General features: G+C 51.9%; 1 long non-coding RNA gene across 2 annotated transcripts; it reads left to right on the forward strand.

The window, feature by feature from the left end:
- Nucleotides 1-6,139: 6,139 nt before the first annotated feature.
- Nucleotides 6,140-10,333, forward strand: LOC137155310 (uncharacterized). 2 transcript variants are annotated; one of them, XR_010920412.1, is made up of 3 exons: nt 6,140-6,190; nt 7,239-8,256; nt 9,474-10,333. It is a non-coding gene; the product is annotated as an uncharacterized lncRNA (long non-coding RNA). The 2 variants fall into 2 exon arrangements; XR_010920413.1 differs by lacking the exon at nt 9,474-10,333 and having other exon boundaries at nt 7,239-8,831.
- The last annotated feature ends 2,979 nt before the right edge of the window (nt 10,334-13,312 follow it).

Raw genomic sequence — 13,312 nt, forward strand, 5'->3', positions numbered from 1 at the left:
AACATGGGCAGCGGTGGCGGGGCGAGGCGAACAAGTGCCCCAGCCCGGCCCATGCGGGACATCGCCACAACACCATGGCATGAGTCCGGCTGCCATGGGGCTGAGCATCTCACTAGGTTTCCACAGGCAGGACACAGATGATGCCCGTTCCCCAGCACAACCCCGACCTGCAGCACCGGTGGGCTTGTCAGGAGTGGGGGGGCTGGCTCTGAAAAGGGAGGCACCCTATCCTGCTGGGCTGGCGCTCGAGCAGAGCTGGAGCACCCAGCGGGGCACTGATGAGCAGTTTGGGGGTGCTGCCAACCCCCACTTTGTGTGCCGGAGGGGGCCAGCCTGGCACAGGCCTTGGCACTGTTTGCCTTGGTGTGTGGCCTATTGAACACAGGCTGGCCCTCCTGGAAGTGGGGGACTCGCCAGAGGTACAGCTGGAGAGCTGTGCCCCATTCCGGGCACACAGGGCTGCTGTTGCCCAGGCAACGATGTGCGAGGTACGCAAGGTGTCCGCCTTCACACCCACTTTGACAAGGCCTCAGGCACACGCCGGTTACGTTGATCCCGTGTCTGTGTCACTAGCAATGGAGCACGAAGACAGCCTGCTGCCTGTCTGCTGGGTCTGCGCTTCATCTATAGCAGCCGAGCGCCCCCGGGGCATGCGCCCAGTTGTGATTTCCCAGGTCTGACGGAGGCGAATCGTCAGTGGGATTTGGGGCACTGGATTCAGCGCAAGTGACGGTGACAGCCAAGCGCCCCGTCGCGTTGTGCTTCCATTGCCCCGTGGAGGCCCTGCAGGGCACAGTCGAACAGGCGTCAAAGCGGTCCCGTTTCAGGGGGTTAGGGGAGGTCGCCTACCAAAAGCGGCTCTCCTGCTGGGTGAGGCCATCAGCCCTGTCTGGACACTAAGCAATGCGCTGCTTTCCAAGTGTCCTACGGTCCAGGAGGGAGGCACCTCTGGGCTAACACAGGCAGAGTAGTGGCTCGAATAGGCTCCGTTAACCGATCACACCAAGCCATAGCTGTACCTTGGCCTGCGACCGGCACCCAGTAGCAGGGGACTCGGTGGGTATGTCCACACTGGAATGAAAGACCTATGGCACTGGGTTTGCAGTACTCAGGCTGTGGCCAAGCTAGCACGGTGAGCTATCCCTCTGTCAATTGCCGCCCAGGAAATTTTCTCTGCCACTCAGCCTGTGTTTTCTCATTCGTAATTCCTGCCCCTCCTCCAGATATCTGCAGCCCGTGATCCTGTCTCCCCGCCTCCCCAATCATCACTCAGCCAAACTGCACAGATTTATATTCTGCAGAACACTGTGTTTCATTGTGTAACCATTTAAAGTGTAATTGGGCATTTGCGCTCAGCCCGGGATAGGAAGGGTTAACTCCAGCACAGCCTCGGTGCTGGGCCACAATGGGCTGTCAGAACTGAGCGGCACCTGGACTGCACGGGCATGACAAGCATAGGCCGTCAGTCATCAGTGACGGGGTCAGAAGGAACCAAAGGCAGCTCTCCTACCAGGAGAGGCATGGGCTGCTGCTGAGTGCAACCAGCCAGTAATCCAGGGCCCGGATTCTCCTCTAAGCCTCTTTGCCTGTCCACCTCCCACACAGTCATTGCTCCAGGGGCTGCTGTGCAAAGGCAAGGTTTCATGGGGCAGGGATGGATGGCTGCCCTGCCGGGCTCAGCATTGCTGCCCAGAGGTTCAGCGATCAGCATTGCAGCAGCAACTGGAAGCCGGGCACTGGGGTATGCGGGAGACCCAAAACAGCCACCGTGCAGCTTCTCCCTGTGATGGAAAGTAAATGGGCAAAGGGGCCCAAATCTGGCCATAAGCGTCATATCGACACTGGGAAACATCCTGCTGCCCAACACACTAGCTGGGGTGAAAAGGAAACAGGAATTAACCCAACAGCTCTTTGCTTTTCTCCTAGGTTCTCAAAGGGGGCGTGGCCAGTAGAAGGGGGCGTGGCCAGGATGCTGCTGTGTTCAACTTGGCCAGCCCTGGTTTGGTGTCTACCTGTCAGTCATTCATACTGCAAGCTCCTCCAGACAGGGACTGACTCTGTTCTTTGTTCCCAGCAGCCACCAGCACCTTTTCAGCCTTTGCCCTTAACAAACGATGATGATGGTTAAGCAGCAGCTTTTTGTTTAAAGCCTCCACTCCAGGTGTGAAAGATTCATCTCCTGGCTCCTGCAGTCAAGTTTCTTTCTTATCATTCCTATACTACTTCCAATCCAGAGGATCCCAAAGCACATTGCAAATGCTGCATCACTGAAATGCAACCACCTCTGGGCAGCAGTCCACCGGTACCCTGCACAGAGATATACTCTAGTTCAACTGCAGCTATTGGATTTGAAGCAGGAATTAATTCAGGGAATTCCTATATGGCCTGTATTATGAAGGATTTCAGACTAGATGATCACAGCGGTCCTTTCTGTTCTTAAAATCTATTAATCGCCCTGCCCAGCAGTGGGTGGGAGGGAGGGGATATTTTGGGCAAGGACACAGGAGCAAGCTCCTAGCAGCAAGTGGATCTTTGGTATCTACACAGAACCAACAGGAGCCTAGTTTGTAAAAGTCCCACACGCACAGCCCTAATTCATCCCCGGCGCTGCGCAGGGTGACAGGATCAGCCAGCAACGCTAGGTTAGCAACAAGGCTTTCCAGTGAGGCGAGACATTACAAACCAGCTGCTTCGAGTGAAAACCCGTCCCCTCTGCTTGTCGTGTGCAAGCCTTTCCCTGGGGCTAGAAATCCACCCGCAGCGCATTAAGACTTGCTCTCTCACCGCTGTCATGTTCAAGTGCCAGCTACGGACAGGCTACAGAGCTTGCTATACAGACCAGATGTGTTCACTGTTAGATCCTTTAATGCTCTGCCAGGTCCGGCTGAGGTTAGCGTAAATGAGGTATGGTACACACACTATCACCAGTACGATACAGGTTGGCATGCCATTACAATCACCACGCTGCAGATTCCTGGAGCGCCAGTGGAAGTCACAGAACTAGCCCTCAGCCCTTCCCCAGGCTGCCCAGTCAGCACAAGATCCTTTTGTTTGCCATTCAGCATGGCCCGTGCCCCTCCAGCTGACCCCATCCAATCCTGCAAGCCCTAGCAAAGCAAACCAGCACCACCACATCCCATAGGATTGGAAATGGACAGTGCAGAGGACCTCAGCAGCGCCAGCATAGACTGGCATTTGACTGCTTTCTCCCAAGGGGTGGTTTCCTTAAGATCTTTTCTCTTTCAAACGCTCTGCTCTGAACACTTAAACCTTCGATGGTGGAAATCTGATGGCGTCTTGCGTGAGCAGCTGTTAAATCCTGCCTCAGCTCATTTGGAGAAAAAGGAATCCAGCACAATTTACAGGTGTCAATAACATCACACAATGATTCCCCGGAAGAGAGAGAGAATCACACCAAGCTTCCAGGAGGGAGAAAGGAGAGGTTTCATTTTGCAATGTAAGAGGTTTAACAGTCACATACCTTTTAATTTCATTCCTTTAAATAACTACTTCTTAAGTCTCTGGTGGCATCCATTCCATGTCCATATGACAGCCTATTCAATGGGGTGTCCTTCAGATAAGTCTTTGATTATATCCATACATTGCACAGCCTGCACTTGGAAACTACAGAATGTGAATTTACAGCCTCCTTTGCCTTGGGTTGCACAGAGTAGCCCAGTCTAAGGAAAATATCAATAGGCTAGAATACATTTTCTGGGCATAGTGTCTGTCCCTTTAAAGCCTCCTCAAATAAACCTCTGAGCAAGCAGTCAAACTGTTTAAAGAGTGAATTTGCAGGAGGCAAATCAAATCCGGCTGTCAGGTTGGAATGCAATTGCAGAGACTGCTTTGTGGGAAACAAGATTATACTTAAAACCAGCTTCTGGGCTTAGATTGTAACTATGGACTTTAAACACATGTGGTAATTTTACAGCAGCTGGAGCATGGGGGAGTGAAAGATGCATTATCTGCCAGATGTAGTAAGTAGATTGCAGGAGGATCTCCCTGTTAAATAGTGATGTCTGTTTGCTTAGCTGCCCTGCAAAATAACTCAGGCTTTCACAGTTTCATGACCTTCCACAGAGTTTAACTCACAGTCGCTGTCACAAACATAAATAACCTGTGCACCTCCATGAGGAGGAGTCTGTAATCTTCCCAGTGCCCTTCCCTCGTTGTGATTCTGAAATGATTTTGAATTCCACTTACCTTTCCAAACACCGGCGCTTTCCCTGTGTCTCCACAGATGACTCGGCCAGCTGCCCAAGAAGCACTCTGTTTTGGACATAAATCCCCACAGCTCAGGAGAGAGCCACTGCCTGCCTGAGAGAGGGGCAGCGGGGGAGTCCACTTCTCCGCTCCTGCTTCCAGCCCGAGAGCTCTGGCACCTGGGAACCACACGCTGGAGAGACTGCCTGGAGGAGACTGAAGAGAAGTTATCTATAGCCAGAGTTTAAAGTATACCTGCCTGCTTGGCAAAGCATGCCTCTAATTTCTAGGGCTGCGTGAGCATCTGTGTCTATGAGAGAGAGAGAGTGTGTGTGTGGGTGTCTGAGAGCTGTCGCCACACCACAGTCTCTTACAAGCCTGCCTCCCACTCCCCTCCCTGCCTCTCATTGCACAGGGAGTTCCTCCACGTACGTTCGTTCCCATCCAGTCCACTCTGTCCCACAGCAATTCCTCCCAACTTGAACTGACGCGCCGCAGGGCAGAGAGATCATCCCTCTTTTTGGGGTGCTCACCCACCCCGTTCCTTCCAGCCCTCCCTCACAGTCTGCTTTCTCCAGAGCAAAAGGCTGCCAGCGAAGGAGACACAAACAGATTTGCACCCTTATTTGAGTCTTTATGGTTTGGGGATTTTTGCCTTCTGAAGTTTGTTGTTTTTTCTGTTGAAGGGTGGGGGTGGTTATCATTAGTAATACTACCTAGGGAGGTAGTGGAACCTCCATCCTTAGAGGTATTTAAGGCTCAGCTTGACAAAACCCTGGCTGGGATAATTTAATTGGGGTTGGTCCTGCTTTGAGCAGGGGGTTGGACTAGATGACCTCCTGAGGTCCCGTCCAATCCTAATCTTCTATGATTCTGTGAATTCAGGTCTTGTCTGTTCCGTTTTCTCTGGAAGTCTCTAGGCTGCTGATATCACAAACGGTGAAGTGTGAGCTAGCGGGTGGCAAAGGGGCTGTTAGTCAGACCATTTAAAACCCTTTGGTAGTTGGTTGTTTTTGTTAGCCTCTATTTAACTCAAATGGCCAAGAGAAAGATTCAAATCAACGGGTTCAAAAGATTCAAATCATTCCAGTTCTCTGGTCCTCCGTGGAATCCTCCAATGGTAGGGGGAAGGCAAGACATGATGACTGATATTCCTGAAGGTTAAAAAGACAATGAGAAAAAAATATTTTTGTTTTAAAACAATAAACAAACCCAGAAAACTTTGCAGACCTTCATGCATCTTAAGGAAGCAAAAAAAGTATGTATGGTGAAGGGGGGGCATTCCTCTTGGCGGGCACTTCTAAATCTTACAATTGGGCCTTCAAAAGCCAACAGAGCTTCACTAAGAACTGGGAAGCCGCCCCCACGGCAAGTTATTGACATTTGGGAAGTAAATAAATCCAGGCCCCAGTCCTGCAAACACCGATGCCCATGCAGGACTTTCCTCCTGTGAGTCGGCCCAGAATCAGAGCCATATTAAATGTTTGAAAGCAGGACTGACACATGCAACAAGTCCTTTGCCCATTTGTTGGTAAAATTCAACTTGCAGTTTATGACGCGGTATTAGATCATCTTCCTCGATATTCTGTAATCCGTTTTGTGAAAGTGGCCAAGTCTTGGTGCTGCAAGGGGATCTCTGTTTGTCAGTCACTCTGGAGCAACAGGGAGAGGCTGACTTTTTTTGCATGCCGATTGTGAGCTGTGCAGAGCAGGGAAGTGGTTCTGCTCTGTTTAGTCGAGCAGAATGAGAAAATGTAGAAGACACCTGAAATCTTTCCTAGGAGCCAAAGAGGAATGTAACAGGGCAGCCTGCCCCTTTAGGGGCCAGAAGGCCTTGCTCAGCCAGCCCTGTCCAGTCAGCCCTTCCCCACTACACCTGTGTTAGGTGGGGACTTAAAAAGAGCCTGGGGGGGGGGAGGGTAACCCTCCAGCAGGCAGACAGAGAGAGATGCCTGGAGAAATTGCAGTTGATAGGAGGAAGCAGGTGAGTACTGCAGGGAATAAAGGGCTAGTTTAAATAGCACCCAGCTCTGGGAAGGAGCCCTTTGACCTCCTGTTTCAAGGGGAGAGAAAGACACACTGTACTGGGTTGGGGCCTGGAGGGCCAGTGTGTGGAAGAACTAAATAAATTGGACCCCAGAAGGGAGAGTGTTCTAATGACCATTGGACTGTGATGTGGTGTTCTTAAGGGGCCCTGACCAGGAGCGGAAACTGAGGCAAGGTCCAACAGAGCCACGTCAGGCTCTGAGAGGACATTTGGGAGGTAACCAGACTGGCCTGGTTCCAAGGAATCTCCAAAGGCCAGCATGACTAAAACTGTAGGAAAGAGAAAACCCCTGTAGGCCGAGAGAAGTTGCTGATTCCAGTTAGGTAAAATTGTATTCCTGACCACTTGTGGTTATTAATTATACCATGAACAAAGCCAGGGTGTTAGCTTCAGTGACCCAGCTTCATTCCAGTTATATTTTGTCTCCCTAAATTCCTCTGCTGCTGATAGCTACGCTGCTTTCCTCCACTTTTTAAGCCATTGCATAGTTTTGCTGTGAGCTAATAAGTAGTTGCTGCCTCCCACCCCTGAAGCAGCTGCATTTCCATAAAGGGATCCTGGCATCTATCTTGTGCACATCGCTAGGATATCTGCAAAAGGCTTTTAAGAAGCCATATATTTTGCTCAACAGACAAAACAAGGCAACTCGAATTAAAAGATCTGATAGCAGTTGCACAGGCTTTAAACAGGTAAAGCAATTCCGATCAATTAAGAGATGCAGCTGTCTAGTAAACAGAACAGTCCTGGGCTATTTATCTCAAATAAAACCCCCCAATGGAGATTTTTAAAGAATTAAGCAGACTAGAGCAGACCAAAATAATGCAATAAGAGGTAGATTTGTCTCTCCTGTGGAGCCCAGGATATTCCAGCTGTGCGTCATTTTGGGGCCTGGGTTTTAAGTCTGGGAAAAGATTGCCCTCTGGCTTGCCCCTTTTGGCAGGATGAAGGATGGTACTCTTGCATCTGATCTGGGATTTGTTCCTAGGTTGGGCTCTGACCCCTCGCCTCGCTGATGCCTCCCTTCAAGCGGATTACACAGCTCTCCCAGGACTTGCTCAGCGCATTCGGAAAGGACGCTAAAAATAAAGCATTTACGCAGGATTTAAAAAGCTGCCCTTAAGACAGTATCCTGGGGGATTTCAAAGGGGCACATACCTGCTCTGAGCCTCCCAAATCAACCCTGGTTCTACTGGACCATCAAAACCTCCCCTCAATCCAAACATTCTCAGTTCAAACAGTCCCCTGACCACCCTCAAATCTCTCCGCCTAGGATTTCTAATGATACCAAAGCCACTAAGTAGGGGCTGTGAGATAGACAATTTGGGCCTGATTCCTTTCTAGTCAGCTGGGCTGATCAGGGCAAGGCTGTACCTTGAGGGCAGAAGGGACGCCTGTGTTGGCAAGAAACGTACCATGGTCATCTGCTAACTCTCACCCGAACCGCACCAGGGATAGAGTCCGGAACCTGGGGACACAAGCTGCAACTTGTGGCTGACTGCTGGGGCTGACTGCTATCTCAGCTGCAGCCTGGGGCTGATAAGAGGGCACGGCAGATCAGTCACAGACACAAACGTCGGGCACGGTCTCTAGCAGAGGGCAGTGGTGCACACAGACGGGCCCGATCCTGCATTCTCAGCGCTCCCATTTAAACCCTTGGAGGAGGGCGAGGAGGACTGGGAATGGGTACAGAACAGGGGTGTCTGAACGCATCGCACCTTTTTGTGAGGGGACAGGCTTTATGTGTGAACCCCAGGATTCCAACGAGGAGCATTCCGACCCATTCCTGTCTGAGGCCGCTAGCCGGCAGGAGTCCCTTGCAAGCCCGGCTATGCTTTCATCCATGCAGGGCCAGGTTCCCCTCTGCTCCCTGACCTGCCATCAGGAGTTCGTATTAGTGCAACTTTCCACAGCTGCCAGAGGCAGGCTCAAGCTCTGAAACCTGCTGCTTGGCTAAGCCATGACTAAGGGGTGAGGAGATGGGGAATGACACGATCAAGCTGCAGGTACTTGCTGTCATTTTAGTTGTCTTGTATCCAAATCCTGTTTTCATCTGGTGCAGGCACCCACATTACAGGGGGCATATCACAATACAATTCTTCCTTAGCATGGGTATTCATTGCAGGCGGCCCAGGGACACAGGGCCATGCTCAGCACTGCTCCAGAAATGCAGCCTCACCTTCTGTGACACACTTGCAAGAGACAGGTGGCTTAGGTGACATTTGTACCCAGATGTCTGCATGGGGCATACAGGGGCTGGTTGCCTCGTATCACATGGTGGGAGGTGGGAGGAAAATAACTGATGTAGCCCGGTGCCAACAGCACTATCATCTGTGTCCATGCCCACTCGCCTGACACATGTCCACCCTGCCTTGTGCTGACAGCCTCATCGTTTATTTAATAGCTGTGTGGCAGCAGAGGCACTGATCAGATGCTCATCCCAGATGCTGTTGGGAGCCCAATTTTCCTATTCTGGGTGGTTTTTGTCTCTTGCTATTTTGCATTGTTTGAGGGTCTCCTGATTTTACTGCTGCTTCTGGCCTGGAGACATCCCAGCTCCCTGGATCCCTGGCCCATCAGTGTTGCTCCTAGCCAGCCCACTAGGGGTTGCTCTACAGCATTAAATGCAATCCCGTCTCTCTGGGACTGAGCAAGTGGCAGGATCCCTGGTTTCTGCTCCACCACCTTCAGGGAGTTTCTTTCCAGGATCCCAGAGATGTCTCAAGGCTTGTCCTGCTGCAGGACCATTGCTGAGGGCAGGTGCCACATCCCCGGAGCAAAGGCAATGCTCTCACCTGCCATAACTCCAGGATATGCTTCTGCTTGTTTCACTCTCTGATCTTTACAGCAGCACTGCCCCATAATCCGCTGGGAGGGGCACTGTTAGCCCTTTTCCTCCAGATTCTTTCCAGCTCTTCCTGGCATTGCCCTTGCAATAGCTCCCTGGCTGCACAGGGAAATCCCAGCACCCTCCAGGAAAGGGTGTTGATGCTGCACACAGGGAAGCTCTAACCCTCTGAGCTGGCAGCGAATCAATGCTCCAGGGAAGCTCTAAAACAGAGTTTCTGACCACTCGTGGCTAATAAAAATACCAGGGCCAGAATACAGGTGGTAGCTTCAGTGCCCTGGCTGAATTTCAGCTACATATTGTCTCCCTCAGTTCCACTGTTGCTTTTAATAACTGCTCTGCTTTTTTCCATTTCTTCTCTTAACCACTGCATAGTGTTCCTGTGAACTAATAAATAGCTGCTGCCTTCCATCCCAGAAACAGCTGCATTTCAGTGAAGGGATCCTTAGATGGGTGGTGCTTGCAGTTCTGAAAAGCCCTTTGAGATTTGCAACATGTGCTGGGTCATTCCGTTAAGGATAACAATGAGGAACAATTATGAATAATAATCTCCCATGTTGCGATGCCGAGATCATCCGTGCATCTGCCAAGGAAGCCAGACAAACTGGGCACATTGCTCCTAACTAATCTGGATTATGTGGCCCTGTAGCAAAGCAGCCACTTGCTACTGCACGATTCTGGCCTGCAGGACAGGACTCCTTCCGGCTGCCACCCCAGCAGTTGCTTTTCCTATCACGCTTTACTTTCCCAGTCCGAGCGCTGGAGTCTGTGTGACGGGCAGCAGCAGCTTCCTGCCCTTTGATGGAACCTGGCAGTGAGATGCTGTGCAGTGAGGGACGGCATGACCACATGTGTCATTGAACCTGGAAATCAAATACCTTTGGGTATTTGCTAGTAACTGCCCATGCTCTTATTTTCCTCTCATGTACCTGCTTCTTTTGGCCAAGTTATACCATGTCATTAAGAGCCCCAGAGCCATAAAATTACCCTTTGTACTGTGAAATTACCCTTTGTACTGTGAAGTTGGATTTCCTCCAGCCAGTAGCAGGATCCATTTCATGATGAGGGGTTAGTGACTGATATTTACTGAGTGCATTATGTTGGCAACCTGAGAGACTCTGACATGGGGAACCTGCCTGCCATGTATGTTGCTTATTTGTTAAGCTGTATGCAATGTGCCTGTCAAACATTTCTAAGCTCACTAACAGAAATAAAACATGGTCATTACACTACAAGAGCACATAGCACACTAACTAAGCATGCTATGTCCTCTTCTTGTGGCTTCTCTATATAGAGGATAAGACCCTACTGCTGCTGTAAGCTAGTGAAGCTGCTCCTTTTGATCAAGAGGTGGAGACTTAGGCTTTTAGTGCTAAAGGTCCTGGGTTCATAAGCCAATTGTGAGCCATAAAGAGGGGTGTTCTAAACACACTACAGTGTCAGAGAAGGGGTCTTGGTCTCAGCAAAATGTCCCCATCTAAAGGGCATGGTCTGCCTCTTCACACTAGGCCCTGAGGCCAATGCAGGGGCAAGCAGATGAGCCCTGCTGCATGCCCTGAAAGTCACAAGATGCAGACACTCTCAGCCCAGCTGCAGCGAAGGGACCTGGGCTCCCTCAGAGATTGACCAGGAGGGACCACAACCCACCCCCTTGGGGGCAGAGCATGGAAGGCCATGCCAGAAGTGGAAGGGCAGGACAGAAAGCAGAAGAGGCGGGCCCTCCACCTCAATTGGGCTGGAGCTGCTGAGGGAGACAGACGCCTCTTGCCTGCTGCTAGACCCTGTAGAGGATCCCCGCTATCCAGCTGACCGAGCCACCCAGGAGCTGCTGGGGCTACTGCTGGCCATCTACCCCAGGGAGACGGAGGACACCTACAGCACAGAGGTACCGAACCCTGGGGACATAGAAAGTATCCTGGGGAACTAAACTATAATCTGGTTGAGTTGTGGTCTGGAGATACATCAAGTTTCAGCTGGAACCCCACTGACCTACTGATGGAACCCTCTGCCACTAATAGGCCCTGGGCTGGGACCTGGTGGGGTAGGGTGGGCCTAGGTCCCCCTACTCCCTACCAGCATCTCTACTTTAGACCAGGAGGCCTGTGTTTGGTGCCCTGCCCTGCCAGAGGGTCTGGGCACCTAGACACTTGACTGCTCAGCCCTGATTACAAGCCAGAGCCCCCTAACTGTTTACTTCTCACCCCTCCCAAAGCCCCTGAGGCTGTTTGGTGCCTCACTCTGCATAAGAGCCTAAGCTTATAGACTATTGAGGTGCTCTGCCATATCTGGGAGCCAGAGCCCCTAGACTGCTTGGTGCTGTGACCTGCTTGAGGGCCAGAATCCCCTAGGCTTGCTAGCCCTGCCCCTGCCTGAGGATCAGGGCATCAGAGATGGCTAATTCCCCCATTTGAGCTTGCCTTGACAGGTGTGATGGTGAGGGGGCGTGGCCTCCCTCAGAGATTGACCAGGAGGGGCGGCCATGCACTCCTACACCACCAAAGGGAATGAATCCCAGAGTTAAAGGTTGGTCACCAAGAAGGTTCTGCTACCAGCCATGCCACCTAACTATGTCAGCACAGGTCCCTCAGCTGATTCCTAGTGCATGAAGGAGGCCTCTGATGGTACGTCCATACTGCAGTCAGCAGGTGTGATTGCAGCTGTGGTAGGCAGATCCCAGCTAGTTTTGGGTCCTGGGCAGCCTTGTAGTCAGGAGGTTAACCTGTGCACCACCCCTGCTGCCATGGCTACCCTGCCATTGTTATGCAAGATAACTTTGATCTAAATCAAAGCTAGCTCAGGCCTGCTTGCAGGAACTGCAAACACACCTGACTGCAGTGTAGACACCCCAAGGCCCAAACCACACAGGGCTTATAGACTGAAGCCAACTCCTGAGTGGCACCCAGGGCCCAGCAGGAAGTCGGTACAGGGGCCACGTGTTGCACTGAGTGACCAAGCAGTCCAGTCGCATGCAGAGCGACCTGGAGGTGACATGGCTCATGTGGCCATTGAGGCTCAGAGCCACAGTCTCTTCGCCAGCTGCAGGTGGAAAATGCATTCAAAGCTCTAACTGCTACTATACCCTGCAGAAACCGCTGCAACCTGACAGGACCTCCGCACTGTGCACCTTGCTGGCAAATGATGGGCAAAAGCCCTGTGTGAAGAGGGCAGATATCCCCTGCCATCCCTTCCAGTTGTTTTCCCAGCCAGGCAGTGTCACCTCTGTCTTTTTTTCTGGGCTGATGGTGAGTCAGCCAGTCCTCTTACCTGCCGCACCCCTGGCTAGACACGGGGGAGCTGGGAGACTAGCCCATCTGGCTCTGAGGAGCAGATGCAGAGCACAGTGTCACTAGCAAACTGCTGTCACTGCAGCCCACGCTGTCTGCCCCCGTGACCTTCCAGGTCACGTGCAGGAGGGGATGACGGGACAAAACCTAAAGGCTCCCCACATGGGAGAGAGTCCTCAGGGCAGAAAAGCAATTGTCCAGCTGGATCCTCTTGTAGATCAGACTGCAGTCACACAAGCATCACCTCATGCTTCCTTGCCAAGGCATCTGGGCCATTAGCAAAAGCAGGTGATAGATCTAAGAGAATCCACATCAGCCAGCGGTGTCTGTCCATCACTAGCAGAACATCCTCAAGTGAGGCCAGGCTCCGAAGCAGACTGAAGGGCCAAGGGAAATCTGAGAGCTCCAGATCCACACTCCATTGCATGATTCCTTAACCCAGGCCCAGGCAAAGGTCCCCTGGCATGCTGAGAGAGCAGTGTGGGCTGTGTCCCTCTGCCTGCAAGACTGGAGAGCAAGATTCTGGGAGGGGCCAGCGTATTCAGTAATGACAAGTTCCCCTTTGTGCTCCCTGCACCTTACCCATCCCCAGGGGCACTGCGCTGGAGATGAGGACCAGAGTCCTGCACACAGACAACAGCAATTAACCCAGGCAGCGGAGTGTTTCCATCTAGAAAAACACCCCCCCACACACACACGCAGGGACTTCCCTGAAGCTACGCTGGCGAGGTCTGGCCCTGTCTCCCTGCCTGACCCTGACTGCCCGCATTCTGCCTAAGTCCTGGCTTGGGTGAAGCTGGCAGGAAAGAGGTTGATGACCGCATGTGAGGCAGAGAGTTGCACAAAGTAAGACGGAAGCCCTTGCACCAGCCTATATTGTGGTAGGCAGCACAGAGAGGAGGCCAGTGGAGGGGAAAGGAGAGGAGCTGA

Source organism: Emydura macquarii, unplaced genomic scaffold (assembly GCF_026122565.2).
Source record: "Emydura macquarii macquarii isolate MOO-44397 ecotype Brisbane River unplaced genomic scaffold, CSIRO-AGI_Emac_v2 contig_1348, whole genome shotgun sequence".
Classification (NCBI taxonomy): Eukaryota; Metazoa; Chordata; order Testudines; family Chelidae; genus Emydura; species Emydura macquarii.